The sequence below is a fragment of the Ictidomys tridecemlineatus genome, chromosome 14 (genome assembly GCF_052094955.1).
Source record: "Ictidomys tridecemlineatus isolate mIctTri1 chromosome 14, mIctTri1.hap1, whole genome shotgun sequence".
Classification (NCBI taxonomy): Eukaryota; Metazoa; Chordata; class Mammalia; order Rodentia; family Sciuridae; genus Ictidomys; species Ictidomys tridecemlineatus.
This window is the reverse complement of record NC_135490.1, coordinates 24,285,567-24,311,796: the sequence shown is the minus strand read 5'-3', so window position 1 is coordinate 24,311,796 and position 26,230 is coordinate 24,285,567. Positions and strand designations below refer to the sequence as shown.

General features: G+C 37.5%; 1 long non-coding RNA gene across 5 annotated transcripts in view; it reads left to right on the top strand.

Moving 5' to 3' along the window:
• Nucleotides 1-21,723: 21,723 nt before the first annotated feature.
• LOC144370311 (uncharacterized) overlaps nucleotides 21,724-26,230 on the top strand; it is a 207,347-nt gene continuing 202,840 nt past the window's right edge. For 4 of the 5 annotated variants that reach the window (XR_013430287.1, XR_013430289.1, XR_013430286.1 and 1 more), the window contains exons 1-2: nucleotides 21,724-21,833; nucleotides 22,049-22,118. This is a non-coding gene — a long non-coding RNA (uncharacterized LOC144370311). Of the gene's footprint in view, nucleotides 21,949-22,048; nucleotides 22,119-26,230 lie in introns of all 5 variants that reach the window. The other variant, XR_013430284.1, reaches the window with a different exon arrangement.

Genomic DNA, 26,230 nt, shown 5'->3' with positions numbered 1-26,230 from the left:
TTTCTGGAAGTGTACTTGCTAGTTTCTTTCTAAAGGTTCTAGTTTTCCTCTTCTGTTTTGAAAATTCTTTGTGCTACTCCCAAGAGTTTATCAATATTCATTTTTATTAATGTGTAATGTTGAATGTTTTTATTTTGCATATGTAAATCTTTAATCCATTGTGTTATTGGTGTTTTGTTAATGTAACAAATATCTGAGATAATGAGTTTATACAAAGAAAAGGTTTGTTTTGGTTCACAGGTTTAGAGGTTCCAGTCCATGACTGATTGACTCTCTTGCTTTGGGGGACGTAGCAAGGAAGCATGTCATGGCAGATGCATATGGTTGAACAGAAGTACTAACCTCACACCAGGGAGCCAAAGATGTGAAGGCCCTCGGGTCCCACAATCCCCTTTGAGATTACATACCCAATGACCTAAATACCTCTCATTAAGCCCCACTTCTTAAAGGTTCCATAGTCTTCTTAATAACACCACTTTGGAGAACTAGGTTTTGATACACAGGCCTTTGGGGACATTCCAGATCCGAACTCCAGCAACTATCTAATACAACAAGATGAGGAATCTAAAAATTAAAAAAAAAAATTTCCAGTTTTCTCACTGACTATTGAAGATTCTATTTTCTGTTCCTTCCCTACTATTCTGGAAATATATATGTGATTTAACTAATTTAATCCCATTTATATGTGATTTAACTTTTGGATATAGTACTTATTCTATCCATTTATTATGGATACAGTACCACATGCTTTAATTTTTGTAGTTTTATAATAGATTTAATTCACTATAGGGATGTCTCCCCTCACTCTAGCTAGTTTTAGGTAGTTTCTGAAATCTACTTTAGGAATTATCTTTGTAATTCTCAGCTTTTAATTTTTCATGCCAATAGCCTTATATTAGTGGTATTCTCAGGAATGATGTGATTGCAGGTGTCCGCCGCCCTTAAAGAAGGTGGTGCTAGAGGCAAAGGAGCCATATGCAGAAGTGGATGATGGAGGAAACAGTGGAGAGTTTAGAAAAACTAAGGCAGGTGTTATATTGATTTTGAAGGAAAGAGTGAATTCAGATGGCTGTAGAGATTGAAGACCCAAATGTTACATATATAAGGCATTTTATATCTATAAAACATGTATTTTTAATACAGTGATACCATATTGTATTCACAATTTTATATTAGGCTTCTTAAAATTAACATTATTTTAGAAGTATTTTTATGATATAAACTTTATTTTTATTTGGTTGCATAGTATTCTATCTATGGCTATCTCATGGTATCATGATGCTTTGTGAAGTCATATAATAATACTTTATTATGAACATCTCTCATGGGGGTCAACTACACAGGGATAATTCGAAAGCATTTTGGTGTCAGAGAAAAGATATTTTTCTCTGTGCCTAGAAATTACAGTGCTCCATTTAAATTGCTTGACTTAATGTGTTCTCAGATTTATCTGGCAGTCAAATTTGCTTGAGCAGCTCTTACTAATTTATAGGTTTGCTTTAGCTATTTACTTTGCACACCTACTTTTGAGTAATCAGGATATTCTAAGGGTTCATTGATCCTCATTCTTCTAGTTGAGAAATCTTGCTATTTCATTAAATTGTTAGGAGTGGCCTTACAAATATGACTCAGAAGGAACTTTCATCTTCATATAAATGTCTGTTTAAGACAATTAACCTAATCATCCTTGATGACAGTATTGTATACAAGAGGTTTCTCCACATTCTCTAAAATCTTGTTTTTTTCTAATTTGTATTTTAAAGTTGGGAGAGATTTTAAATGTAAATATTACCAGAGCTCAGACAGGCTAAGTGAGCTGCATGATTTAGGACTAGAATACAAGTCTTCTGGCTCTAAATACAGTGATTACTTTTCTTAACCTCGCCTGGTAGTGTAGAGAATATCCTTGCATAAACACCTCTTTAGCATGGAGTGATGGATTTAAATGCTAATATCTTATTTATGGTTTTAATCTTTATTTACAAGTGACATAGGCCTACCTTTTTATTTGTGTTGTATTTTCTAATCAAAATTAGCTGCCAATTTTTAAAATATTTTCCTATTCTCTGGATTGGCTCATGTAACACAGAAATTATCTGTTACTTATTTATTTTTCATATTTAATTTATTCATTAATTATATCTTCAATGTTTGGGATTATTTTTTGTGGTTTATATCTTTTATAAATATAAAAGATAAATATAAACATTTTATATTTTAAAATATAAAAATATGACTCTTTTTAAAAACTGATAAATGCTTTTTTTAAAAAAATTTTACCTAACATTAATATTGCAATACCTATTTTCTCTTCACCAAAAATTCCTCTATTGCATCTTTTAACATTACTTTTTTTTTTTTTTTGGTATAGTTTTGTGTGTTTTAGGAGCTGCTCAACCTGGGACTGCATGCATGTTTCTGGGTCATAACACAATTTTACTTTTTTAATTATAGTAAGAGAAACACTATGTGATAGAGACAAAAGTGTGTATCTGCTCTTCATTTTCTATTTTATGCATTATTCAAATAATACCTTAGTGCTACAGACTGAACCATGACCTCCCCAAATGCATATATTGAAGCCTTAACACCCCGTGAGATTGTCTTTGGAGGTGAATTCTTTGGGAGGTCATAGGTAAAATGAGATCATGATTAACAGAGAATGGACAGATATAAGCAGTGGAAACATGAGGTTAAGGGAATAATTCTATAAACTGGGTCCACTGTCCTGACCCTTACATGCTTTCTTTCTTTAAAAAAAAAAAGCAATTTACCTGCAGCCCTGCCTGGTTTAAATTGACAGGATATATTACATTCCTCAGCAAACTTCCTGTTACCTGCAGAAGAAATTCAGGCCTGAAAGCCCAATAAGATGATCACAAGTTACCCTGAAGGGGTGACTTTTGTGACCTAATCCAGATCCAGAACTCGGGGAGATGATAATTCCTCTTAACATTAAAATCTGTAGGAACCAGTTCCAGTTAGAACCTGTCAGCATGGGCCAAAGTCACCTAGAGCCCTCAAGTGCAGTAGGGACTTGAAAGTCTGATGTCATCCTCCTATCTTATCAGTCAAAAGTCACAACCTGGGGGGCAGGAGAGGTACACCATTCCTCTCCTAGCTGAGAGGACTCACTGTCCCTTGAGTGTGTCCTCCTGTCCCCTCCCCTATCCCTTCTAATAAACTCATTGCCGGTTTCTCAGAGCGACATGTCTGATATCTTTCTGGCATGATTGCAAGAATCAGGGTTTGAAGAGTAAGGAAGTCTCCATGTTGCCTCAGTTTTGTGGTAGGCCCCTGCCCTGGACCAATGAGAGTGGGGTCCCAATGATGGGATCCTTAGTTACTAGGCAGACACTATGAAGGGCATGCTCTATGCTTATGGGGAAAATTTGCTCCTCTTTAAAAGACTGTTCATGTACCCTCAAAGTGATTTTTGAATTTTTTTTGTTTGTTTGTTTCAGCTAAGACTCTTCATTGAAACTTCTAAGGGACCAGTTAAAACTGCTGAGTCACTTTGACTCATGCTTTTTAGATGACCTAGAATAAACTATGCCCATTACGGTGGTAAATTCTCCATCCAGAAGCTTCATGTCTGCTATTTTCTGAACATGTGATTATGACCCTGAACTAGCATGCCCAGGAATGTGCCTACCTTACACATAATAATGATTAGTCTTTCCTCTATGAACATATACCCACAATTACCCAGAAAAAGCGCCTTTGCTTTTTTTTGTTCGGGTGAACACTGCTTTGGGAATCATCTCCTGTGCTCTCCTTACCTGCCACCAGTAATACACCTTTCTCTACTCCTTTATCTCCTGTGCTTATTGGTTTGGCACTCACAGAGGGGCAAACCCATTGCATTTGGTTACAGGATTATAAGAAGAGAAAGAGAGACCAGAGCTTTTTTTTTTTCTCTCTGAATCATGTAAGGACACAAGAAGCTGGAAAGAGTCTTCACTGGGGGACTAAAATAGTGGCTGCCTTGATCTTGGGCTTCTAGCCTCCAGAACTGTTTTATGGCAGCAGCCAGAGCAGATGAATGCCCTAAGGATCAAACACCTTGTTACACCTCTCTGCCTGGAGGCAGAAATCTCTAATCAACTCAGTGGTCGGGAGTGTAAGGCACCCATTGCTTATTCAGTGATTGCAGGGTGGAGGGACAGACCAGGCTTATCTCAGCAGAAGAAGGAACCTGCTTAGTAATTTAGAAGCTCTTCAGATTTTAAAATTTCCTCTTCAGTGTCCCCACATTCCTCCCTGGATATTTTTCAATTCCTGGTTGAAATTCCTAAAGACTGTAGTCTGGGAGATGTTTTATTTATTTATTTATTTATTTATTTATTTATTTATTTATTGTTGGTTGTTCAAAACATTACATAGTTCTTGACATATCATATTTCACAGTTTGATTCAAGTGGGTTATGAACTCCCATTTTTACCCCGTATACAGATTGCAGAATCACATCAGTTACACTTCCATTGATTTACATATTGCCATACTAGTGTCTGTTGTATTCTGCTGCCTTTCCTATCCTCTACTATCCCCCCTCCCCTCCCCTCCCCTCCCCTCTTCTCTCTCTACCCCCTCTACTGTAATTCATTTCTCCCCCTTGTATTATTTTTCCCTTCCCCTCACTTCCTCTTGTATGTAATTTTGTATAACCCAATAGATAAATGGATAAAAAAATGTGGCATTTATACACAATGGAGTATTACTCTGCATTAAAAAATTACAAAATCATAGAATTTGGAGGGAAATGAATGGCATTAGAGCAGATTATGCTAAGTGAGGCGAGCCAATCCCTAAAAAACAAATGCCAAATGTCTTCTTTGATATAACGAGAGTAACTAAGAACAGAGTAGGGATGAAGAGCATGAGAAGAAGATTAACATTAAACAGGGATGAGAGGTGGGCGGGAAAGGGAGAGAGAAGGGAAATTGCATGGGAGATGTTTTTTCATTTCCTAACTCACTAATTTGCTCCTCAGCTAGGTTAATTCTGCTATTCAGTCCGTTGACCTTTTTATTTTGTCAATTACATTTGAAAATGCTCATCGATGCAATAGATTCTTAGATCTCTTTGAATATAATAATTATGCTTATGTAATAGATAATGTATAGGTTCACAACCTCGCCTCTCTCTGTCCTTGGTGTTGTAATTTATTAAAAAACAACAACAAAAAAACTTACATCTGTATGTAGCTATAACATATAATTCTGGCTGAGTTTGTTGGTGCTGCCCTATTTACTTCCTTCTTTTTCCTTGATAGGATGTAGCTATGAGGTCTAGAGCTTCAGCAGCTATTTTGCTACCGCTTAGAGGGGTGGAGGAGGGACACAGGGAATGAAGAGAGTGGTGGCTGGCCAACCCCTTCATTCCGTGTAGCTGCCTAATCACCAAGAGCCCTGACCCTTCCCACCCACCCCATCACTTCTCTTGATGAGATAGTCCAGACCTGAAGAACTCCTCCCTATGAGACATTTTCTCTTACTCATAATCAAACCTGTGGTTTTATTTTCTTTTAGAGCTGCTTTGAGAATATAATCTGATTTGCTTCCTATTTATCAGAAATGTTTTAAAAAATTTTTTATGATGATATACTCTATTTTTGGGCTACTCTGGATTTATTATTTTAGATCAGAGACTCTCAAATGTTAGTCTGCTTCAGAATCACCCAGAAGTCTTGTAAAAACATAGATTTCTGGTCCTCACCCTCAGTGTTGCAGTAGATGGGGGAGGCTGGAGATGTTTACATCGTTATGTTTCCAGGTGATGATGACATTGACCTGGGGCACCACATTTGGATCATCACTTTAAAAAATATCTAATGTTACTTAATAGACCAGTTTACCAAACTGATGTCATCTTATAAGTTTGGTTGATGTTTAACAAATTGTATTTATGTATTTATTTATTTATTTTTAATTTAAAAAAATTTCTTACATACATGACAATAGTGGAATGCATTATAATCATAATTATCCATTCACAGCACAATTTTTTGTAACTCTGTATATAAAGTATGTTCACGCCAAATTATGACAAATTTTATTTTTCAAGATCCAAGATTTTGGTAATTTGTAGTCAATTAAAAAGAGAAAAATAAAACAAATGTTAGTTTTAAGTTATTAACCCCCCCTCTAATTTTTCCTACCTATTTAAAATTATTCTAAATTTTTCTTTCACTCTTAAATGATCTTGTATCCCTTGTTCCTTTTGAAACTCTGTTTTCACATTGTTCAAAGAAAAAAAACAATGTGCACGCACATGACTCTGTGTGTGTGTGTGTATGTGTGTGTGTGTGTATGTGAGAGAGAAAAAATGAGGAAGCTAAGTTTATTGTCTTTGTATATAGAAATATGTGTGTCATTTGCCAATAAAGTATAATTTAGATATCTAAACACTGTTTCAGAAATATGTTTCTACAAGATTTTTATAAACACACACTGGGTATAAGGTACATTTTTGTAGTGTTGCCTGAGATTGACACAGATAATTCAATCATCTACTGAAACCAATCTACTCCTGGTTTCCCCAAAGTAGCCCCTGATACCTAAGGAATCCAAACAGACAAGGGAAGTCCAAATATATATTGCTTTAGTCTCATATCTTCTTTCTCCTTTCTTCTTCAGAATCCATTTTCAGGCCAGAGAAATATTTTCATACTAGCTTTCAAGATTAAGTGTTCATATCTGCTTTATACTATGTTTTTAGAAAATGATTCAATGCATGAATGCATTTAAAAGAATTACATGTATTTATCAGGATTGTTAGGACATTAAATATAGCAGGAAATACACTTATTAGCAAAGTTTATTTTAACCTGGAGACTCTTTCCTACCTTATAAATAAGTCAGTCCTCCACCCTCCCGAGTCTCCTTAACTTAAATATTTGAATGTGCTCTGGTGTTATTTTATTCTGTCATTGTGTATTGAGCTCAAACACTATTTTAAGCTCTACATACTTTAATTTAAATTTGCAAGTAATTATTACTCTTTGGGTTTGAAATGTACATTTCTGTAAGTGCAAAATCACATTCAAGTGAATCAACTTATATATAAGTATGAACAACCACAGAGGAAATCTAAATTAACCATTCTTGTATTAGCTGTAATCTAAACATATCACACATATATTTTAGGCTGCAACATTCCTGCTATAACCTAACAACTAAAAATACTACCTGTGTGCTGGAGGGTAAGTTATGACTGTCATGGGAACCATAATTTTGAACTTGATATTTGTAGGCATAAATCTCAGCTGTGTTCTGCTTAGGCCTTTAACGTAGTCCCAAAAACTGTTTTGGAAGCTTCTTTGCATTGTTACAATAATAGCATTTAGCCGGAAGGTGAGCTATTGAGTTGCCATCTAATTTTTTCCCCAGATGCAGGTGTATATGAAGATGTCCCCTAACATGGGACCTCAGCTGGATATCATTGTCCTTTAGCATGAGCTTCACTTGCATTGCAGTATCAAAGTCGGCAGCTCAGTGGGTCTTTTAGCTCATGCAGAATATAAATCAAACATGGCTAACAAAGACTGGGTTAGAAAAAGCATGTTATTGCATTGATTATTATAGCGCTGTGGCTACCTCTTAGGCAGATAAGATAAAATCAAGGGGTAAACAGCATATATGCATCTTGGGGCTAGAAATCAACATGTTCATAAGATATGTTAACATACACCTGTGCCAATTTGGACATGGTCAAAAATATTTGTACATGCTTCAAAATGTGCCTAAAATTGTGGTAGGTCTTCTCTTTGGACTCATCTCTTAACATGGAAATGCATTTAACATGGAAATTGACAGTACTGGTTACTTTAGGTCAAGGGGTTGTGGTCAGATCTGTTGCACAGGTTTGACGTTTTCCTGTTGTTTGTCTTAAATGATGGATGTACCTGGGGGGGGGGAGGCTTTTAACCATTCGTCTTAAGCATAAAGCATGCAGTGCTTTTTTTTTTTTTTAACTGTCTTCAGCTTAAACTTTAACCTTTTCTACTGTCCCTGCCATTTATCTTAAGCACAGGGTGTGTAGTGTCTTCTGTTAGCTGTCACCAAATTTCCACACTATGCTTCTGCCTCATCCATACACAGAGGACACAGAGAAGGGCAGGGTGAATGGTCTTTGATGCATTTGAATTTTCTAGCTGAAAGAACTATAGAAGAAGAAGAATATCTTGGAGGTCTTTGTACATTATTTCTATAGAGACAAGAGTTATCTTCAGAACTGCTAGGTGCATAATTGGCAGTGGCTTTCTGTCATTCTGATAATTTAGAGTATGTTGCTGTGTCCCTAGCAGGGGGGTTCAGCCACTCTGAACATGGAAATAATAGAAATTAACATGGAAATAATAGAAATTGTAATTAGAGTAAACTTAGCATTGATCATATGGAAATTGTAATTACAGTCAACTTAGCACTGATCATATGCCAGAAACTTCTCTAAGCATTTAAATTTATAAATTTAAATTTAAATGCTTAGAGAAAGTAGGTTTTATTGTAATTAAAATCAGGAAATAGGCTTTATTGTAATTTTCATTTATTTTTTATTTTATGGGTTCTTCTTAGGTAGAAGAAGACAGTAGACTCTATTTTGATAAAATTATACAAACATGGGATATATATCTTATTCTAATTAGGACCCCATTCTTGTGGGTGGGCACTATGGTGAGATTCACTTAGATATTTTCATAGGAAAATTATATTAGATTTATTCTACTGTCTTTTCTATTTGTGTAGCTCCTCCCTTCCTTGTGTTACCCTTTGTCTAATCTGCTGAATTTCTCTTCTTCACTTCCCCCACTTTATTGTGGTTTAGCATTCACATGTCAGTGAAAACATTCAATCTTTGTTTTTTTTTGGGGGGGGATGGGGGGTTGGCTTATTTCACTTAGCATGATATTCTCTAGATCCATCCACTTACTGGCAAATGTCAAAATTTCATTCTCCTCCATGGCTGAGTTGTATTCCACCACTTTTTCTTTATCCATACATCTGTTGATAAACAAAATGTGGGCTAAAATTGGGAGCAGTGGCCCACACCTGTGGGCCTTACCGGGCCTTATCTCATTTAACCTTCACAAAAACTCCGAAAGATGAGTATAATTCCTTCATTCTGAATTTCAGAACACTGGTCTATTGAGAGGCTGAACCTCTTCCAGAGACACAGCAACATACTCTAAATTATCAGAATAACAGAAAGCCACTCCCAATTATGCACCTAGCTGTTCTGAAGATAAATCTTGTCTCTATAGAAATAATATATAAAGATTTCAAAAAAAAAAGACTGGTGTTCTTGTAAGAATAAGTTTAGCTATTGTGAATTGTGCTGCTATAAACATTGGTGTGGCTGTGTTACTGATTTTAAATCCTTTGGATGTATACTGAGGAGTGGGATAACTGGGTCAAATGGTGGTTCCGTTTCTATTTTTTTCAGGAATCTCCATACTGCTTTCCAGAGGGGTTGCACCAATTTGCAATCCTACCAACAATGTATGAGTGTACCCCTTTTTCCACATCCTTGCCAACATTTATCATTACTTATATTCTTGATAATTGGCATTTTGACTGGAGTGAGATGGAATCTCGGTGTGGTTTTAATTTGCATTTCTCTAATTTCTGGAGATGTTGAACATTTTTTTCATGTGTTTGTCAATCATTTCTATTTTTTCTTTTGGGAAGGTCCTGTTCAGTTCATTTGTCCATTTGTTGATTGGGTTGTGTTTTTGATGTTAAACTTTTTGAGTTCTTTGTATGTCTTGGAAATGAATGCCCTGAGGTGCAGTTGGCAAAGATTTTCTCCCATTCTGTAGGTTCTTGATTGTTTCTTTTGCTGGGAAGAAGCTTTTTAGTTTGATGCCATCCCATTTATTGATTTTTTATTCTATTTTTTTTTTTTTGTGTGTGTGTGTGTGCTTTAGGAATCTTGTTCAGGAAGTTAGTTCCTGTGTCAATATGTTGAAGTGTTGGTCTGAACTTTTCTTCTACTAGGTGCAGGGTTTCTGGTCTAATGCCTAGGTCCTTGATCCACTTTGAGTGAGTTTTGTGCAGGTTGAGAGATAAGGGTTCAATTTCAATCTACTACATATGGATTGCCAGTTTTCTCAGCACCATTTGTTGAAGAAGCTATCTTTTCTCCAATGTATGTTTACAAAGCCTCTGTCTAGTATGAGGTTAACTGTATATTTGTGGGTTTGCCTCTGTGTTTTCTATTCTGTTCCATTGGTCTTCTTGTTTATTTTGGTGCCAATACCATGCTGTTTTTTTTTATTGTTGTTTGTTTGTTTTTTGTTTTTGTTTTTAACTGTAGCTCTGTAGTATAATTTAAGGTCTGGTATTGTGATGTCTCCTACTTTGTATTTCTCTCTAAGGATTGCTTTAGCTATTCTGGGCCTCTTATTTTTCCAAATGAAGTTCATAATAGCTTTTATATTTTTATAAAGAAAGTCATTGGAATTTTGATGAGAACTGCATTGAATTTGTAGAGCACTTTTGGTAGTATGGCCATTTTGACAATATTGATTCTGCCTATCCAAGAACATGGGAGGTCTTTCCATCTTCTAAGTTCTTCCTCAATTTCTTTCTTTAGTATTCTGTAGTTTTCATTGTAAAAACTCCTTCACCTCTTTTGTTAGATGGATTCGTAAGTATTTTTTTTTTTTTTTAGAGGCGATGTGAATGGGATAGTTTCTTGATTTCTCTTTCAGCCAATTCATCATTGGAGTATAGGAATGCAATTGATTTAAGGGTGATAATTTTGTATCCTGCTAGTTTGCTGAATTCATTTATGAGTTTTCCAAAACACAGAGAGCTTAAGTGATTTGCTTAAGGTCACACAACTAACAAGTCAGAGAACTTCTACTTGAAAATTCTAATTCCAGGGTCCTTATCCTAACCACTGTTATACTGTATATACTTTGAACTCGATACAACAAAAATTATAAATAGAAGTTTATTGATAATTATGGTCTATATTAGTCCATTTATTATTTTCTATATTTAAAAAGGCACCTATTAATAATGTTATATGAAATTTTTAAAAAGTTCTCCATGGTAAGATAATGCATATACTACTACATAGTAAATGCTCAATCTATGTTAGTTTTCTTCCTTCTCATTGGCAACTAGATGGGCACAGCAGAGTTAGGGTAGCATTCTATATATGCTCTTTAAATGGCTCAAGATTGACAATATTTCCATATCACTAACTCTGGGAGTACTAAAAATGTTCAGAAATATTTGCGGGGAACAGAACAATACACTTGATCTCATTAGATATATTAGAATGTTTGCCTTCGGAGGGGAACCCAAATAATATTTGAATAACAAGTCACTGACTTTGGATGAATAATGTTCAATGGCAAAGTTGAACAGCATCTATTTATCTATAAATGGATTCTTTTGGTCCTTGCTAAAATCAGTTACAATCCTCTGAGTGGTATGATAAATATGATGCATTTAATTTGACTTCTATATACTATAAAGAGTTCCCTTAGTTTTTCTACTGTGCCTACACACTTCTGTTGCTCTGAGGCCCAGTTTCATGCTTCGTTGTGATGCAGCCTTCTCCTTCACTAAGTAAAATAGGGTGGAGACACCTACACAATCCAGCTGGGTTTCTTCTTCTACTCAATTAAAAGTTTATGGGCTGGGCAGGTTGCTCAATGGTAGAGTGCCTACATATGTGAGGTCCTGGGTTCATTCCCTAGCATTTCAAAAAGGAAAAGAGAAGTTTGTAGGTCTATATACAAAGGCATGGCAAAGGCATATCTTGAACCATATGAATCCCACAGCTCCTTCTGTAGGACACGTGATTACTAGAACAGAACAGTTGTAGCAATTCTTTGGATGCTCAGGTCATCTGAATATCTGCTTTACAACTTCATTAATGTGGATAATGGAAAACTGACTGTATTTAACAATATATACTCACATACATATATGGTGTGTGAAAGAGAGAGAAAGAGGGAGGGAGAGAATATCTGTCATGAACAAGGAAAGCTAGTTATTATTCTTTAACAAGTCTAACAATTTCAGAACATTAGTGACAGTAAGTTTAAAAAGTATGCAAGTATGCATTATATGAAAACTCAGACGTCATTTTATATGGTATAATGGACGCTTTTTGAAATGATCTTATTTCTGTTCTCCTTGCCCCCTGAAATCTTTATGTTGGAGACCTACCCCAAATATGACTATATTGGGAAATTAGGTCTTTGAAGAGGTAATTAAGGACTCTGAGTATGTAACTCAGTGGTAGAGCATTTGCTTCCCAAGCTTAGGGCCCTAGGCTAGATCCCCAGCACAGGGCAAGTGGCCGGGGTGGGGTGATTAGGGTGGGGCCCTAATCTTATTAGGGCTGGGGCTGTAGCTCAGTGGCAGAGCACTTGCCTCCCATGAGTGAGGTTCTGGATTTGATCCTCAGCACCACATAAAAATAAATAAAATAAAGGTATTGTGTCCATCTACAACTAAAAAATTATTTTAAAAAAATAAGCAAGTAAATTAAAGGCATTTTGTCCATCTAAAACTACACACACACACACACACAAAAAAAAGACTGGTGTTCTTATAAGAAGAGGAAGAGACAACAGAAGTCGCAGTCTCTGTGTGTGTGTGTGTGTGTGTGTGTGTGTGTGTACACGTATGTACAGAGGAAAGGCCATGTGAGTATACAACTAGAAGGTGGACTTCTGAAAGTCAGGAATAAAAACCTTATCAGAAACCAGTGGTGCTGGCACCTTGATCTTGGACTTTGAGTCCCTAGAACTGTGAGAAAATAAATTTCTGATTAAGCCACCCAGCCTGTGATATTCTTTTATGACAGCCCACGCTGACTAATACAGAGGCCTGTCCTGTTAAGCTGCAGCCCTTTCCTCATTACCCATGTCCTTCTACAGAGAGTTCCCATTGATCTTGCTAAGTGGGTGGCAAGTGAGCCATGTAAACCTGCCACCGGAGGACAGCTGATTATCTGAGCCGGTCACACTTGATCCAAGTTGGTCCAACAGGCTACTCTCAAGGGAATTGGAAAGAGAGAGTCCGAAACTCTAGTTAGTTTCAGTGAAATAATGAAGAGAACATCTGAAGCTCAGGCTGTGGAAACTCAGTACAGACTGACCTAGAGAAAGCAGGTCTTTTGAGAGAAGGAAAAGAATAAAGTAGACATACAGATGTGCAGAGAGAAAGGGGAGAATCCAAGAGAGTGGCCTGAGAGAGACAGAAAGGGTGGCCGAGGCTGTGGACTTTCTAATGACTTGCAGTCTCTTGAAAGGTCCTGTAACAACAAATCCCACCATTATGTACAATTACAATGCACCAACTAAAAAAAATGTGGAAAAATAAAAATTAATAAGAACAAAGGTCCTGCTTAAGTCTGTACTTAATTTCCACGAAATACCTCTGATTACCTATTAAAAAAATTCTTCTTGACTTCTCTAGGCAGCTTCTGTTTCTTGAAACCCAAGGATTCTTTAATAAGCCATATGGAAACATGCATAATAAAGTTCTAAAGCATGAATTAAGAAGTCCTGTAATAAACAAAATGTTAATTCATGAATTTGCTAATCGTTCTCTCTTGCTGTAGAAATAATGAGAATTTTACTCTTAACCCACAGCCGTTACAGGTCTCTCTTTAGTTCAGTTCTTTTTGTTCCTTGTTCACATTCTACATTTTTTTTTCAAACAAGACCCTGCTATGTCTCTACTAAATATAACAAAGACAGGGAGAATATATTCCATTCATTCATTTTAAAGATGATTATGTACTTTGGAGAAATTCTGAGTAAAACTGTGGGCAAACAAAATGGAACAATGTATTATTTTTATCCTAAGTATTTCCTATTAACTGGTGGAGACAGACGCATGATATCCAGGTGGGATAATGCAGACTGTTTATTATATAACTCTAGGGGGCACATTCAAGACTGCTCTTGAGTCGTGTACCCTGGGATCTGCAGTGCACAAAATTCATAACCAAATGTGGAGTTCTGAAACAACTAAGTATAAGGCTGTGATTAGTGCTATGAATATATGAATAGTCTTACGGATCATGATTAATTCTCTGGGGGAGAGGAAGAACAAAAGGAATTTGGTGGAAGCTGCAGTGAGGATGAGGCATTTGATGTATAAAGAGAAATTTCCCAGGCAGAACAGACGAAGGGCTTGGACATTCCTAGCATGGAGAATAACAAAAATAAAGACACGGGGGCATAAAAATATGCATGGATGGAATGATAGAATAGGGACTACCCAAATCTACCCATCCACAAAAGCACCAAGAACAATAGCAAAAATTGTCAAAATCAACTTTTTCAAAATTCCAGAAATTAATTAAAGGTTCGGAACAACCTGAGGAGTGTTTATCAAGAAAAAATGGCAGAATCTCAGAAAAATAGCAAACCTTGTATCATTTTAAGTTGCCCTAATTCCATCTCTTTCTCCAAGCTGTGCCATAGGTTTGAATAATCAACGGTTTTACAGTCCTGGTAACCATGAAAACCAGCAATGTAGCATCTATTGCAGGGGGCAGAACCAGATGAGGAGTTCCCACAAGTCCCATCCTCAGAGGATTGTCATTGCTTGCATTATCTGGTAGCTCATGGAGAAGTTACATTCTCAGGGCTTGTCTTTATTTTATCTGGCCCATAGATCTTTCTATGTGAACAATCCTACCTGCGAGGCAACTATAGCCTATAAACAGGATGAAAAAATAGAAGTTGTCCCTGTGGAAGTCCAGGTGTTGGACTTAATAGACTTTAAAGTACCCCCCTTATAGATATATTCAAAGAATATCTTTCATTTAGGGTATTTTGAATTATTAAGAGGAAAAAATAGAGTTTTCTGGTTAAACCAACTGATGAAATACTGAATTAAACTATGCTTGTTTTGCAGGATATTTCAGTACCTTTCCTATGCTAATTTTCATTGTGACTTTGCAAGAGTAGAGTATGTTAGAGAATTCCCTAATAGTTCTTTGCTTATAGAAATAAAATGACAGGAAATATTTTATAGTTTATAAGAACCGAAATGACTGTTCACATAGTTTATAGGCCTAGATGATAAGGTAATTCCTAAGAAAGGAACAGTCTTATCTAATTTGCATGCCACCTGGTACAATGCCTTACACATCCTACAGGTTCTGTGTCCATTTAGTGACTGAACACTTTTAAGTAGAAAATCCAGGGGACAAGAAATAAGTTAGAGGAATCATGACAGAAACGCAGCAGGATGAACCCCCTGCCAGGTGCATGTGCACCTCTCTCGACATGCACACTGATTATCCCTGCATTTTCTGCCATCTGTCCTATCAAAACTCCTGAACAGATCTTATCCCATCCCAGGATCACAGAAGCATTCTGAATTTCATCTTCACTATTTCCGGTCTTTTGTTGGTTCCTAAATCCAAATCCAGTTGAACTTGAAGTGCTCATTTAATTCTCAGCTAGGATTTGATTCTAGTACTTTACCAATCCCAGCACCAGGATTGGTAAATCCTGAGCTTCTTGCTTCCTTCTGTGTCCTCTTCTGATCTGTGTCAGATCAGAAGCATTATTGTGATTGAGCTACTGAAGGTGTGCTACAGACAAACCTACCAAATTTAAGTAGATATTTCAGAGAAGGCTGCATTGGCTATCCGGATCTAGACAACATCTCCTCCAAACACTCTTCTACTTTCAAGTCTGTGACTCGCCTTCTACTTTCCACCTCTTTCCTTTTTCTCCACTCTATTGTGCAGCAGAGTTCAGAGCAGGGGACACTATTTTAGAATATTTGGTGTGGATACCATCAGTTCAGAATCAGAAATGGAACAGATCCAAGCTAGACGAGGGCACCCCACTCAAGTCCTAGACATAAGGCAAAATTATCCACTGAAGATCTTACCTAAGTCCGACCAATGACAAGGAGAGAGTGCTGAGGGTTTAAAGAAAGCAGTGAGGAGAACTTAAGAAACTAACGCTAAAAAAGAAAAATAAAGGCCTTGAAACACCAGCAATTTTGATGCAAATTAACCTTATGTAAATGTGGAAACTTGCTGGGAATTAGTTCTTTTAGAGCTCTCTGATAAATGTGCACTTAAGCAACAATAGACAAATTTTCTGAGAAACATCTTTATGCCATATAGTTTGATGTAGACCTTTTGAATAAGGCAATCAAAAGTGTTTGTTATGACAGTGGATAATAAGACTGCAGCTTGAAGAAAACTAGCAGTTGAGAGGGAGCAGCTTGACCAAATAAGAAGGTAAAAAGCATTCCCACTTCTAGCTTTTACTGCCAGAGTGCCTGAAGCATTCTAAGAGCACTGTCAGGAGAGCTGTTCTTGACATCTAATTCACGTTCCCATCAGGTGCCTGTCTCTGGGTGTACCTGGGAGAATTCTGAAGTTTCCCATAGTCTAAGGAGTGAGACTGCATGGAAGATTGAAAAGAGGATCAAGATAAGGCAGGCAGTCCCTTCTGCCAACTGGTGGTGGCTGGTGGTTGTTATTGGCCCTTCTGAGAAACAGCAAAACTGAAAACTTAAGGGTTGAAAAACACACATCATAGAAAAATAAAGCATACTGCAGGAAAGGTGACAAAAACTGCAGAGTTAGCCGTCACGGAGAAGAGACAGCGGATAGTAGTGTGGTTTAGATGTGAGATATCCCCAAAAGCTCATGTGGGAGTCAATGCAGAAAGTTAAGAGGTGAAACTATTGGGTTATGAGAGCCTCGACCTAATCAGTGCATTGATCCACTGATAAAGATTAAGTAGGTGGTCACTGTAGGCAGATAGGGTGTGGCTGGAGGAGGTGGATCACTGGGGGAATGCCTTTGTCATTTATATTTTGTTCCTGGTGAGCAGTCGTCTCTCCTTCCCAGTTACCAAAGCCTGAGCTGCTTTCCTCTACTGCACCCATTCACCTTCCTGTTCTGCCTCACTTTGGACCCTGAGCGATGGAGTTGACCTTCTGTGGACTGAGATCTCTAGAACCATGAGTCCCAAATAAACTTTTCCTCCTTTACATTGTTTTCATCAGATCTTTTGGGCACAACAGCAAAAAAACAAAACAAACAAACAAACAAAATGACTCATGCAGTGGGCAAGTGTTGGGTAGAGAGAGTGGGAGCAAAATAAAATGAACCACATCTGGAGAAAAGAAGACAGGAATGCTGAAGGAAAGAAAGATTACCACAAACGAGAATATGGACACACATATGCAGTTTGTATTATGCACCTGTACATCACATTTGACAGCAGTTTATTGAACGAGCACGCAGTAAAGCATGTACACACCTGCCAGGGTCCATTATGGTTGAGTTCAAGATTATTACTGTGAGTTATTGGACCTATTTCCTTATATCTGCCTAGAATTTTGAACTTTAAGGACTTAACATTTGATTGTCATATGGTTATTACGTTCAAAATATTTTTTCTCCCCAACACCAAATTAAATCAACAACATTTCCATGTTGTTTCTGATAAATTCAAATCAACCAAGGATCTAAGACATATGCTTCTTAAAAGATAACAACTGAGCCCGACCTGGCTGTATATACATATAATGACAGAGGGCACAAGACCCCTGATGTCAGAGAAACTGATAGCAGAACCAGCAGCAAAAGTAGCACTAAGGACCAGTTCCTTATCATTGACCACATGGAGACGACCTGAGGGCCAGGTAGACCTGTATGTATCTGTGTATGTAGCTAGGTACATAACAGGAAAAGAACCCCTCAATTAGGAGACCATTAGCTAAGTTGGGCTTCCAGTGCCTCTTTTTTTAAGGGAGGTACTGGGGGTTGACCTCATGGAGGGCTTTACCACTGAGGTACATCCTCAGTCTTTTTATTTTTTATTATTTTGAGACAGGGTCTCACTAAGTTGCTTAGGCCTTGCTAAGTTGTTGAGGCTGGCCTCAAACTTATGATCCTCTTGCCTCAGCCTCCAGAGTCACTGGGATTACGGGTGTGCTGGGCTTGCAGATATCTTTTAATGTTCTCCCTCGTGGAAAGCGTTTCAGGGTAAAGAGGCTCTTATCTTGACTACTGTGATGTTTAATCTTGGTTATCAACTTGAAAGGATTTAGACATGTCTGAAAAATTAGTAGACACTTCTGGTTGTGTCTGTGAGGGTGTTGCAGGGTTGATTGGCATATGCCGATCATTCAGCTCCTCTGATTTTGTAAGTCAATCTAATAAACCTTCATACACACACACACACACATACATACATATATGTGTGTGTATATACATATGCATATATATATGCATATATATGTATATATATCTCCTGTTGGTTCTGTTCCTCTAGAGAACCCCCACTAACACAGTTACCCTGGAATGTCTCTGTAAGACATGTCTCTAAGTCGTTCCAGAGGATCACACTATCTCCAGCTTCCAAGGCTGTTTGTTCTTCAAAAATATCTGTTACTTGGAAGGCTTGAGCTATCCAGGAATATAAGATATCCATGAAAAATTGTCCCCCCAAAATTTCAACTTCCAAAAAATTTATTTTCATTTAAAAATGTTTTAGTTTTTTTTTTCTTTTCTTTTCTTTTGCTTTCCCACCCGCCTGTACTAGGGATTAAACCCACTGCCCTTTACCACTAAGTTACGAGTGCCATACCCTTTCTGTGAAATTTTGAGACATGGTCTGGTTAAGTTACCGAAGCTGGTCTTGAACTAGCACTCCTCTTATCTCAGCCTCCTGAGTAACTGGGATTACAGGCGTGTATCACCATATCCAGGTAGTTTTATTTTCCTTTTTCTGTACTGGGGTAGAACCCAGGGCCCCACAAATGCTAAGCTGAGTTACATCTTCAGCTCTTTTTTTTTTTTTTTTGAAACAGGATCTAAATAAGTTGCCTAGGCTGGGCTTGAACTTCTGATCCTCCTGACTCAGCCTCCCTAGTAGCTGGGATTATAGGCATATGCTGTTGTTCCTGGTTTTAGTTGTCTTAACTTCCACTACTATCCTTTTATGTTTTACAATTTTTGACAATTCTCCTTTCATACTGATAGGCTTTGATATTTCTATTACACTGAAGGTCTTTACCCCCACGACTGATTCTTTCCTCTCTTTGATTTCATCATACACAAAATATTAAAAATTTCATGAGTTATATATGATGTCATAGAAAATTCAATCAGTATAAAGATACTTTAAATATTCTTCAAAATCCAAGTTGGCGGTGCATGCTTCTGAACCCAGTGACTTGGGAGGTTGAGGCAGGAGGATCACAAGCTTGAGATTAGCCTCCGCAATTTAGCAAGGCCCTAAGTGAATTAACAAGACCCTGTCTCAAAATAAAAAATAAAAAGACCTGGGATGTAGCTAGGTGGTAGATCACCCCTGAGTTTAACCACCTGCACCACAAAATTCCACTATCCAGACATACTGGGTAAACATATGCATGTACAGAGACATAATATTTTATATGAATGAGGTTATTAACTTACTGTTTTGAAATCTTTGAAATCTTTCATTGAACAATATGTCACTGGTTTATTTTTATGCTACGGGGTTTAGAAACAAACGAAAATCAGACACCTGGCTGTCATCAGGACTTTCCCTGCCTCTGATATTTGGGCTCCTCATGATGGAGCATGGCTGTCCTCAGCTCCTGGGTTTAATATTTTTCCCTAGTATAGAACATATATCCATCCCTATCTCGCTTCTTAAATTTCTACACAGCTAAGCTTCCTCTCTTTACAGCACAGCAGGGTATCTTGTTCATCATCTCTTTACCATAACCCTCATCTTTTTTTTTTTTTACTTGATAGTCATAAGCCAGACAGTCATAGATTGGTTATTTATTTATTATTTCTATATATACATGACAGTAGAGTGCACTTTGATATATTATACATACATAGAGTAAGTATAACTTGTCCTAATTAGGATCCCATTATTGTGGTTGTACATGATGTGGAGTTACATTGGTTGTGTATTTATGTATAAGGATAAGAAAGATATGTCTGATTCATTTTATTGTCTTTCCTATTCCTATTCCCCTTCCTTTCCTTTCATTCCCCTTTGTTTAAGCCAATGAACTTCTAATCTTCCCCTCCCTTATTGTGAGTTAGCATCCACATAATAGAACATTCTTCCTTTTTGGGGGGACGGGGGCTGTGTTTGACTTATTTGCTTAGCATGATAGCTTCCAGTTCCATTCATTTATTGGCAAATGTCATAATTTCATTCTTCTTTATGGCTGAGTAATAATCCCTTGTGTATATATACCATATGTTCTTTATCCATTCATCTGTCATAGCTTAGCAATTGTGAATTGAACTGCTATAAACATTGATGTGGTTGTGTCACTGTAGTATGCTGATTTTAAGTCCTTTGGCTATAAGCTGAGGAGTGAGATAACTGGGTCAAATGGTAGTTCCATTCCACGTTTTCTAGGACATCTCTATACTGCTCTCCATAGTGATGACTCCAATTTTCAGTGTCACCAGCAATATATAAGTGAAAATGTTCCCCACATTTTGCCAACATTATTGTTACTTGTATTTTCAATAATTGGGAGTCTGATGAAATCTTAGAGTAGTTAGAATTTGCTACAGATGTTGAACATTTTTTAATATATTTTTTGATCATGCATATTATTTCTTCTGTTAAGTGCCTGTTCAGTTTTCCAGCTCATTTTTGATTGGGTTATTATTATTATTATTGGTGTTAAGTTTTTGTTTTGTTTTGTTTTGTTTTTTTTTTTTTAGTTCTTTGTATATCCCTGAGATTAATACTCTATCTGAGGTGCTGGTGGTAAAGATTTTCTCCCATTCTGTAGGCTTTCTGTTCACATTTTTGTTTCCTTTGCTGTGTAAAAGCTTTTTAGTTTGAATCCATCCCATTTATTGATTCTTGATTTTACTTATCTTTTAGGAGTCTGACTGAAGAAGTTGGTCCTAAGCCTACGTGGTAGAGAATTGGACCTACTTTTTTTTCTAGTAAACTCAGACTCTGGTCTAATGCCTAAGTCCTTGATCCACTTTGAATTGAGTTTTGAATCATAGGTTCTTTTATTCCAACCTTAATTACTAATATCGATAATGCTCAAATCACACATCACAGTTTACCCAGTGTTATACACTGGTTACAGAAGGGGTTACGGTGGCCATATGGTTTTAGGAGGCTGAACTGAGAGCAAAGACAGAAAGCAGATACAAACAAAAGAGTCACTATGAGATAGGAATGTGAGGATACAGAGAAAGATACACTGAGTCTCAAAAAAGAAGCACCCACAAGCTGTTGGAAGGCAGGAAGCACGTGTTAATCATTTGGAAAGTAAAACAAGCAATTCATAAGCAACCTGACTCATGCCCTTTCCCATGTCCTTGCCCACAAAAAAGCAACACGATACAAAGGCAGTGTGCAGGTGCTAGAAAAACTGGCAGGAAGTTATGTTAGCTCTACCCCAATTTCACCGCTAGTCCAGCCCCTAGCTACTGTCTTTCTGTAAGTATTAATCCCCAGACCAAGAGGTTGCTGTCTTTCACTCTCAAGAAGACCCACTTTCTCCCTTGAATGCGTATTTCTTGCTTGCCTAAATCAATACTTGTGCCTCTCCTGACACATGCTGAAATTCCTTTTCATCTCAAATGTCAAGGGCCCCATTTGTACTGAGTCAAGACTCCCCTCTCCAGGACCTTCTCTGGTGACAACTGCAGGTGGTAAGATAAGATTGTGAACTCTGACCTTGAGCTTGTTCAGAGTGCAAGCTATCAGAGTGCAGAACTTGTTCTAGGCCATGCTCCACGCAGCAGGCAGTTTCAAGGTGGGCAGTGTCAAGCAGGGAGATGAAACTGAGCAGAAGAAGCCCAGGGACAGAGAGTGGAGGTTCATTCCTTGGTGACCCTGTGACATGTTCACGGATGATCTGATGATGCCTTACCCCTTAGTCTTCATGATAAGATTTATAGGAAGAATCTATCAGTAGTGTGCATAGACTCAAGTGCTAATTCCTTTTCCTGTGCCTCTTTAAAACTTTATTAACAATACATTTGTTTTTTTATTTTATTTTATTTATTTGTTTTTTAATATTTATTTTTCAGTATTTGGCGGACACAGCATCTTTGTCTGTATGTGGTGCTGAGGATCGAACCCGGGCCGCACGCATGCCAGGTGAGCGCGCTACCGCTTGAGCCACATCCCCAGCCCCACATTTGTTTTTTTAAACAATGATTAGTGTTGAACTGTCTTGCATATGATATTGAAACCCCACAATTTTCTCGGACAATTTTAGTTTCAAAGAACACAGCAGTCAGGTTATAAACACAGGAGATTTTTCTTACCTTAGCATCTTTTAATACCACTTATTTGTATGGTCTCATATAAATTCACTTGTTGGTTCACCATCTCTCCCACATTGAATACCCAGGAAAGCGGACTCTGAGATGGAATTTAGCGGTCAGAATATTATCACGGAATGTTTTTTGTTGTCAACATAACAGAAAGAGAGGGGGAAAAGCAGAATAGAATAGATGGATAAGAATGGCTCTCAGATTTATCCTGAGTTGGATCAAGGTGGCCAGGCCTTTATAGTCCTAACTGTACAGTTATTGCATGGGGCTGCTATGACCTTGACCAAGGCTCTCTTTTCCAATTGATGCAACCCTGAAGGAGCTGCCAACTGAAGGCCACCATGTTCCTAGCAGCTGAGCTAAAGAAGAGTCTAGGCAGCACACATAGTATTCACTACACCTCCTTTAGAATTGGTCTCTTCTGTACTTTATTCTGGAAACAATTCTATGCAGTGCTCCTTTTAAAGATTATTTTTTTTAAAAAAAAATTTTCTTCTGGCTAAACTTTAATCTATTTTTAGTGCTTAGCCTACTATCATCCTTTATTCTCTTGTTGCATACTTAAAATGTCTATAGGAAATGTCTTTAATCTTGCCTGGTTTCTTATCACTCTTGACTCTGTAGACAGAATTATCTCTTGGATGTTGTCTTTTGATATTTCACTCTAGAATTTTACCTTTGTTTTTTTCTAGCATGTACTTGATGAAATACTAGCAGCTGGGAATATTTGCTTTGCTCTTTAAAATCTTTGGCTTTGTGCTTTCTGTTGAAAGTTTTCTTTGTATCATATTTTGATAGGTGCACTGTTTTCTGACATTTATTGAAGGGACAGATCCTCACTCTCCTAGATCATGTCTCTTACATTTTCAATTTCATTTCTGACAGGAATTTTCTTGTTTTCCCATTGCTGAAGCTCTCACTTCCTAAATCTTAATAAATAAATGGAATAAAAATCCCTACTGGAGTACTTTCTGGGGTTCAGACAAGTCTGGACTCACAGGTGGGGCCCTGAGAAGTACATTTGCATGATGAGGTAAAAGATTTTATCCTATAACTCCGAAAAGGGGAGGAAGGGAATGGAAGGAATGTCAGGGAGAAGCTCTGTCCATTTCTTCCAGAAACTCATTCCAGCTCCTAGAGGACTGCAGGAAACACAGTGTTGATATGGCAGAACAAAGGTTTGCTTGAAGATTTGCCAGGCTTTAGGAGGCACCAATTTTGGCAGGGAAGCCCGGTGGCAAGCTGGCTTAATAGATTTCTTTCTTTCTTTTTCTTTTTTTTCCCCTAGCACTAGAGATTTAACCTAGGGGAACACTAGCCATTTAGCTACATCCCCAGCTCCTTTTTTTTTTTTATTTTTTAATGTATTTTATTTTTTATGGTGGTGGTGGGAATTGAACTCAGAGCCTTAGTACATGCAAGGCAAGCACTCTACCAACTGAACTATATCCCCAGCTCTAATTTTTTTATTTTTGAGACAGGATCTCCTTAAGTGGTTCAGTCTGGCCATGAACTTGTTGTGGTCCTCCTGCCTCAGCCTCCCAAGTAGCTGGGATAATAAATGTGTGTCATCACACCTAGTCTAAAAGACTCTTAATTACTGGCAGGTTTCAAGTATTCACTGTATGCTACCTAAGCTCTTGGTTCCCCTACCCCACAAGGGACCCTCAGAGGTACAGTGACATCAGTTATACTCACAAATACTTAGCAGTAGGAGCCTTATTTATTTCTTTTTAGTGTGGTGGTTTTTAAGGAAGTAGGAACATATTTCATCACTGCAGCACAGGATGGAGAGCACAGGGGGACAGGAGCCAGAAACCTGGTTTGGCCTTGCTGGTATAAGCCCCCAGGGGAACCACTGAAGTATTGGGGAGGTATTAGATGGGGATCCAATATGATTGTGTTTCAATTTCAAGGAGCTGGGGACCGCAGATGTCTTCTGGATTACACAAAATCCCTCTGCTGCTTGGCATTCTTCTGGCAATCCTGCAAATTTTGTCATCTATCTATCTATCTATCTATCTATCTATCTATCTATCTATCTATCTATCTATCTATCTATCTTCCCCTAACCCGCAGTACCTTGTGGAATATGATCTTATTTGGAAATAGAGTTGTTTCTGATCAAATTGGTTGTTAGTATGAGATTATCCTGGAGTAGTCCCCTAATCCACTATGACTAGTGTTTTTAGAAAAGGGTGCACACACACACGCACGCACGCACGCACGCACGCACGCACACACGCACACACGCACACATCAAGAAGAGAGACAGGGAGAAGACATCATCCATCCATGCATCTGCAGTCAGGGAGAGAGACCCTTTGCCTCACAACACCCAGAAGCAATCAACCCCGCTGCACCTTAATCTCAGGCTTTTAGCCTCCTGATTGTGAGACAATCAGTTTCTATTGTTTAAGCCACTCAGTTTGTGGTGCTGAATTATGACAGCCCTAGCAAACCAATACTTCAGCTAAGATGAGCCCTGATGGTAGTCACTTCATACTTCATCTTTTCATAGTCATTGTGTAATTTTCTTTTTAAAAAAATGTAGTTTAGGAAGTGTATTTTGAGCTTTGCAGTCTTCTACTTAGCTACGTGTTTATGCTGTTTACTTTGCCTAGTAGAAGTTTCGCGTTTCCATGTGTGTGACAGAGTTACAACTTCCAGGCTCCCTGTGGACTTCCCCCACTTGACTCCTGGGGCCTACCTTTCCATCCTCCCTCATGTTCTAATTCCCATCTGTACCTTCCAGCCCTTAGCACACCTTTCTCCTCCAAGTGGGTTCCATTCAGCTGCACACCTTTTTCTTCTCCACAATTTCTTTGAATGTTCTCATCTCCTGCCATATTTTTACAAGTTGAAGCGCTATTTCATTTGAAGCAAACATTCCTTTTCTTACTTCTTTTTGGTAAATATGGTGCTTGTTTATTTTCACCCTCTCACAATCGAAGTTCCACTTTAAAAAATTGTAAATAATCTACATGTTCTCTGAAAACTCCTTCTTAGGCATCTTTCCTTTGGATCCTTTTTAATTTTTCTTCTCGCCCTTGAAGATTATGTTACTGTGACTAATTTCCTCCATCTCTTTTTATCTTGCCTTTATATGGATAAATTCTTCATCAGTTTTTCCTAGGGGTGTGCTCTTTCTGATCAAAGTTCTGCATGAATATTTTCTTGCATTATCTTCCCCAATGAACCTTGTGAAAACCAAAAGTCAACACTCAATACAACTACTTTGGGGAGCAATCTCCTAGCCATTTCTATTTTTCATTTTTCACTGACTCGTATTGATTTGATGCCAGCCCATGCTGTCAAGAAAGTTATCCTAATGAGCTTTAAATGCCAGATAGTAAAAACAAAATGTTGAGTTTATTCTTTTGTAGTATGATGCAATAACACTCAAAACTTATTTCCAAATTTTTCATCTCTCTTAACATTTACACCATGAAAATCTCGTGATGGCCTTTTGTTGTTGTTGTTTTCCCCTGCAAAATATATTGAAACCTCAGGAGGAAGAATGCCTGTAAAGATTTTTATATTTTTGAGCTTAACATTTTATTTTAATGCATTTAAATTTTTATGAAAGCATTGTAGGCTTCATGGCAAAAATCAAAAGCCTTGAGAGACTATTAATAATTTAGTGTCTCAAGTTCATGTGGGAATGTTAATCCTACTTACCAAAGAAGAGTTCATTATGACTCATTATGATTAAGACCTTGTAACTGTGGAGACGTAGAAGTGTGAAAGTATGCTATTATAGACAGATTGAGCACAAAATCCAAATATACCAACTGAATAGATTATGAATATAAGTCCCTGGTAAACATCCCTTGAAAGTCTTAAAAGTCAAACTCTGATCTAGACTTTTCAAAAAAGTGAAATATCATCCAAATATGCTTCTGAGACAATCTTGTGGATTGATAATAGCTG